This window comes from Engystomops pustulosus, chromosome 5, assembly GCF_040894005.1.
Source record: "Engystomops pustulosus chromosome 5, aEngPut4.maternal, whole genome shotgun sequence".
In the NCBI taxonomy this organism is placed as follows: Eukaryota; Metazoa; Chordata; class Amphibia; order Anura; family Leptodactylidae; genus Engystomops; species Engystomops pustulosus.
Window position 1 is genome coordinate 81,734,803 of NC_092415.1, and position 7,179 is coordinate 81,741,981.

A 7,179-nucleotide genomic window follows, 5' to 3' on the forward strand; every position below is an offset into this window, starting at 1 on the left:
TTTTTTCCCCATAACCCGTGATATTTTTGCTCTCTAGAAACGTATGCAGGCCTCTCTTGAACGTGTACATAGCGTCTGCCGTAACAACCTCCTGAGGTAGAGAGTTCCATAGTTACTGCTCTTACAGTAAAGAACCTTTGTCTATGGCGATGGTAGAATCGCCTCTCCTCTAGGCGTGGAGGATGCCCCCTTGTCCTGGTCACAGGCCTTGGTATAAAAAGATCTTTGGAGAGATACTTGTACTACCCGTACTGTATATTGTAAAGAGGTTTCCGATGTCGACTTTACTTGCCGACTTCATAGTCTGCCCGATGCAAACGCGCACGGACCTGTCGCTGTCGGTAGGACTGGGTAAAGTAGCAGACTTGTGGGCGGGGGGCATCAGAGAGGTGAGTACATACTTTATTTTTATATACCCGAGTATAATCTGGTTTATACTCGGGTGTATATGAAGATGAATACCGGCCCCACAGCAGCCACAACCCAGTCGGCCCACCAGAATTTCCCCCAGTGGATTACATGGCCAGTTCGCCCCTGCATCCTAGTCCTAGCTCCACACACATATACAACCTAGTTCTAGACCCACATACATATACATCCTAGTCCTAAATACATATACATCCTACTTCTAGCCCCTCATACATATACATCCTACTTCTAGCCCACATATGTATAAATTCTCGATTTGCAAAGCCCCCACCCCATAACTATGGTGGCCTCTTCATTTTGCTCAACTTTAGTGATGGGAAGTCTGGCTTTTCTTATTGAGCTGGATCCTTTGGATCATGTCCCTATAAAGAGCGAGTGCTTCTAACTCCTGAATGGCACCATATGTAGAGATAGAGTTTTTCAGACAGCCAGACACCCATCCCCCACCCCACCTTTTCACTTTTATTATTGGGCATGGTCTAAATAGGGTCAGGGATATTTGATTCAGCTGCTTCTCAGGGAAGAGCTGACTCCTGTCCTTCACCTGAAAGAGCTGGGTCTTAGCGCCGGCTCATTCGTGGACAACCTATCTGCAACATCCCTGCCAATGCAAGGCAGAGGAGTTGTTGCGAATAAGCCCCTTATATGTGTGTCCCCCTGGTAGTGAGTCTGATCAGCTCCCCTGCAGGACACTACACATATGCTCAGGTAATTGTGCAGCGGTAGATTCTGCCTGGATAGGCAAGGGTTAAAGGAATGTTAATGTTATCATCCAATGATGTTCCACTTTTGTAACTGGAGTGTGATTGGAGAAGGAGACCACCTGACTAGGGAGGAACTAAACCCATAGTCAGGGGAGGAGTCAGAGAGAGGATCTCTTCAGACCCAGCTCTCCACAGGAGGAGAGTTCCAGATATTTCAGGGAGAGCAGATCTCTCAGGCCCAGCTCTCACCACATGAGAAGCTCTTAGGCCTCAGCAACCACATAAAGAGTAACACAGGACAAACCGGACAAAGCTGCAGCTTCCAGCATTGGACACATCTAAATCCCAGCCTGCTCGTGCATCCAGGCTGGTGACCCAACTCCTGAGGTTCCTCTCCAAAATCACTCCAGTACTGCACTTGTACAGAATCGTTTGGCGTGTTGTTTCCGTTGGTTCGAATAAAGAACTGTAAGTTACTTTTATGCACAACATTGCCTCTATGGCTGTATCACCATCAAGTGCGCCCCATCCATCTACCAGGGACACATACTACAGACTTTAAGGGCTGCCCCAGGGAGAACTAGTACCACAGCCTCTCCCTCCATATCATTTCTTGCCAACACCACCTGCTGGAGACCTTGCCAGGCTGTAGGACAGCCCTCCGGTCCCCATACCAAGTACCGTGACACTAGCGTGCCTAGGCCGCAACCGCCAGCCAATCCGGTATTCTGGGCCCCGGCTGTATCCAGGCCCCCAGAGAAGGGTAGGCCCTGGTGGGGGATGTTGTATATCATTACTGATCTTGAAGCATAAAAGGAATCTTAAAGGAAACCTACCACTTAGAATGGCAGGGGTAAGCTGTAAGTACCGAGCACCAGCTCAGGGTGAGCTGGTGCCGGTACTTACTTTCGTTAGTGTTATAAACCGCTGTATCGCGGTTTTAACACTTTTTAAACTTTAGAGCAGAAGGGGCTTCGGCGCTGCGCGCGACATCTCCGCTATTTCCCATGTAGGCGCGCACACGATCGTGCGCACGCAGCGCCGAAGCCTCTTCTGCTCTAAAGTTTAAAAAGTGTTAAAACTGCGATACCGCGGTTTATAACACTAACGAAAGTAAGTACCGGCACCAGCTCACCCTGAGCTGGTGCTCGGTACTTACAGCTTACCCCTGCCATTCTAAGTGGTAGGTTTCCTTTAAAGGGAGAGTCCCTGTACAACATAGGACTCAGCTGTATTGTTGTCTTCAGGACACTTATACAGCTGATCCTGTGGCAGAGGTCACAGGAAGGATAGTGGAGGACCCCCTCCTGTTCAATGGTGGGAACTTGTGATCCGGTTGCCGACACTATATTCTGGCCCTGATCACAGTCATTTAATTCCAGCAGTGTTCTTTTATTATTCTTTTCTCCCAGGGGAAACCATTTAGGATTTTTGTCAACTCGTACAAATACAGATATGGCCATTACAACTTTGTTGTTGGACATACCGCTAACTAACAGGATTGTGCTGCTTTGTCCAGTTATGGAAATTCAGTCTATTGCATATGAGTGAAGAAATATTGTTTCTATGTGGATTGTCTTCTATATATTTTAACTTTTCATATTTTTTGGTTGTCTAGTTTATAATTTGAGCTTTTGCACTGATCAAATGGTATCAGGTGTCAAGGCTAGGGGTTAGTAAACCCCCTGGACCACCACGGACGATGACTCAAAAAGTCTGAAAATTGCTCCTTTACAGAGGAGGAGTAGATAACAAAAAAAAAAAAAAACACCAGATAAATTAAGTTTTGTTCTTTTTTGGTTTTTAAATATAGGTAAAAATAGGGGCGTGGTCTAACTATGGTGGAGACCAGACGCACACAAGTTTAGCTGCTGTCCTAAGCCTCTGAGTTTGCTGTCACCCACTGCTATCCAGCACCCCATCAGGCTCCAAAGAGACCCAAGAAGCATGGGGACCCCAAAACACCCTGTGCTCCCTCCACAAGGATGACCTCCAGAGGGATCGTGAGATACCTGACTCCTGCAGTGGCTCCCGCATCTGCACCACAAGATCCCGTAATGGCGGCTGGCTCACCAGATTCGTGTGCGTCCCGAGATTCAACCCATGGGGACCGTCGGGAAAGGAAGCCTACAGACACCCAGTTCCAGCAGCATAACTCAGGAGAAGGGCCAGGCACCTATCGGCCCATCCCAGCCTGACATACCGCCAGCAGCTGCAGTGTCTCAGCCACATCAGGGATCTAAGATAGTGGCACCTGATGTTCCCGGCATTACAGCCTAGCAGAGAAGCACCGCCAGCACACCACCCGAGAGTGTGGGTGCTCATCACTCACACAGTTGACTGCTCCAGGGGGATCAGAGCACACATGCACATGTCATCTGGCCACAGGCTGCCCCTCAGCCTCTTCCCTGTTCCTCACAGCAAGGGGACATTGTACTAAGGCAGGCAAATGACACCCAGCAGCCAGGTTCACCTCTATGTAATCCCCAACGGGATGCCTCTCTGGCAACAAACATACCCCAGAAGCCATAACTGTTGCATACTCCACCTGAATATGCATTGCTGGCCCCTTCGTGAGTCACTACACATGCTACATGGCCACCTTAATCTCAATCACCTCATGGCACACATATGCCACCTATCTCACCTCCACAAAGATGCACTCACTAGTCCTTTGGCCATCACAAAGAAAGGCATGGCCTCTCACACCACAGAGGGAGCTCACCAGCAGCCCTTGCCTTATCTCCCTCCCACCCTCCACTTCTCAAGATGTAAAAGAGATGGTCTCTAGAATGTTCGCCATGCTGAGAACTTTCCTCCATACCATCCCAACAACCACAAATGATACTGGCTCATGATTATTCATCTGTTCTGCTGTCACAAATATTCTTTCAATTGGTCAATAATCCATCAGTATTGCTAAAGCCAAAAACAAACAGGAGTTGATCCAGAATAGAGATGAGCAGCAAATGGGATACTTGCATGTCCTCTGTGTTCTGTATCCACTCCTGCTTTTGGCTATCAATCCTGAAGCTTTTCATCCTTCTGACAGATGAAATGAAGGGGAAAACCAAACATAGTGGCAACGTCATAGAGTGATGGAGGGTGAAAACAGCATTATGGAAATCACAGGGAGACAGCGTTCAGTTGTCACCGGCATGAGTAGGCTGCAGAGTGGCACAATGACACAAAAAGATGCTGGTCATCGACGTAATCCTTCAAATCCGAAGTAGTCCACTGCATGCATGGTTCTGGAAGACAAAAAAACAAACACATACACAAAAAAAGGGCTCGTTGCCAAGGGGAGTGAGGTACATGCTCGTTGGCAAGGGGAGTGAGGTACATGCTCGTTGCCAAGGGGAGTGAGGTGCATGCTCGTTGCCAAGGGGAGTGAGGTGCATGCTCGTTGCCAAGGGGAGTGAGATGCATGCTCGTTGCCAAGGGGAGTGAGGTACATGCTCGTTGCCATATGAAGTGAGGTACATGCTCATTGCCATAGGGAGTGAGGTACATGCTCGTTGCCATAGGGAGTGAGGTACATGCTCGTTGCCAAGGTGGACTAAAATACGGCGGCATGATGCATATATATATATATATATATATATATATACACACACACATATATGTCCCCTATGTACAAGAATATAACTACTATATATTGCCAGCCAGCCCCCCCAGCATACAGCCAGCTCCCCAATATATAGCCAGAAAGCCCCCTCCCCCCAGCAGTATATGGCCACCCAGCCAGCCCCCCCAGTGTATAGTCAGCCAGTCCCCCAGTATACAGCCAGCCCCCCTGAGTATAAACAGCCAGCCCTCCCCCGTGTATAGCCAGCCAGCCCCCCAGTATACAGCCAACTAGACCCCACAGTATACAGCCAACTAGACCCCACAGTATACAGCCAGCCAGCCCCACCAGTATACAGCCAGTACCCCTGTATATTGCCAAACAGCCCCCTCCCCCGAAGTATATAGCCAGGCAGTCTCCCAGTTTGTGGCAAGCCAGTCCCCAGCAAATAGCCAGCTTGCGCTCCCCCCAGTATACAGCCTGCCCCCCCAGATATATACCCAGAAAGCCACCTCAGTATACAGCCAGCCCCCCTGTATCTAGCCAAACATCCCCCCAGTATAAAGCCTGCCCCCCTGTATCTAGCCAAACATCCCCCAGTATACAGCCTGTCCCCCTGTATATAGCCAAACAGCCCTCCAGTATACAGCCTGCCCCCTGTATATATCCATAAAGCCCCCTCTTCCCGCAGTATGTAGCCAGCCCCTCCCCAGCAAATAACCAGCTTGCGCTCAACCCCAGTGTACAGCCTGCCAGCCCCCCTCACTATATACAGCTAGCCAGCCCCCATGTAGTATACAGCCAGCCAGCCCCCATGTAGTATACAGCCAGCCAACCCCCATGTAGTATACAACCAGCCAGCCCCCATGTAGTATACAGCCACCCAGCCCCCATGTAGTATACAGCCAGCCAGCCCTCATGTAGTATACAGCCTAGCCAGCCCCTGTGTATACAGCCTGCCGAGCCCCCGTGTATACAGCCTGCCCAGCCCCCTGTATACAGCCTAGCCAGCCCCCGTGTATACAGCCTAGCCAGCCCCCCGTGTATACAGCCTGCCCAGCCACCGTGTATACAGCCTAGCCAGCCCCGTGTATACAGCCTAGCCAGCCCCCATGTATACAGCCTGCCCAGCCCCCATATATACAGCCTGCCCCCGTGTATACAGCCAGCCCAGCCCCCGTGTATACAGCTTGCCCAGCCACCTTGTATACAGCCTAGCCAGCCCCCGTGTATACAGCCTGCCCAGCCCCCATGTATACAGCCTGCTCAGCCCCCGTGTATATAGCCTGCCCAGCCCCCATGTATACAGCCTAGCCAGCCCCCGTGTATACAGCCTAGCCAGCTCCCGTGTATACAGCCTGCCAGTCGGAAAAAAACAAACCATGAACTCACCTTTCCTGGCGTTGACCTGAATCGGGTGTTTCATCCACTCCGTCCCGCGCTGACAGCTCAGTGAGTGCTGGCGGCAACGCCGGCACACACGGAGCTGTCAGCGCGGGACGGAGTGGATGAAGCACCAGAGCTACGGCGGAACGCCAGGAAAGGTGAGTTCATGGTTTGTTTTTTTCCGACCGGCCCCTCCAGCCCCGGACTGAGCTGCCCACGGGGAAAAATCCCGGTGGGTCATATGGCCAGTCCGCCCCTGCATGAGGGAAAAAAAAATTCTACTTAAGTTAGAATCATTAGAATCGATTCGCCCATCTCTAACGGCTATACAATCTATATTTTTTGCCAATTTGGATAAACATGGGCTTATTTTCAGCGACATTAGATGCACTTTACAAATACTAACGGGTTTTCACCAGAGCCCCCCATAAAGCGGTGGCAGCCAAGGTTGAGGTACAGGAACGGCAGGCAATCTCGTAGTCAGGGACAGGCAGGTCAAGACGGGTGCCATAGGGTCTGAGTCGGGGACGTAGCAACAGGTCAGGGCAGGCGGCAGAGGATTGTAGTCAGAAATGGAACCGGGGTCACAACGGGAAATCTCAAAAACAGCACAAGAAATCAGACACAGCTTTCTCTAAGGCATGAGGCACGAAGATCCAGCAGGGTGTGCAAGAAGAGGCAGGGAAAGATTGAAGGTCCATGACAAAGTCTATAGCGACGTGTGACCACAGGCAAATGGGTATCCGTATTGGAAGCAAGAGACCAGAGGGTTTCAGGTAGGAAGGCTTATTACGGGCACAGGAGGTGCAGGATCCCACAAAGTCCCGAACATTCTTAACCAAGTCAGGCCACCAGTAGTAGCGGGAGATGAGAGCCACGGAGCATTGCACCCCAGGGTGCCCAGGCAGGAGCAAAGAATGTTCCCAAAACAAAATCCTCTTCCGCGGTGCAGGTTGGACATACGTCTTGCCTGGGGAAAGCTACTGTAAATCCACCGGAGTGGCAGCAACCAATTGTTCCGGAGATATGCTGAGGAACTGGCTCTTCCCCAATGAGATCGGAGGCATGGGAAAGGGCATCCGCTTTGATATT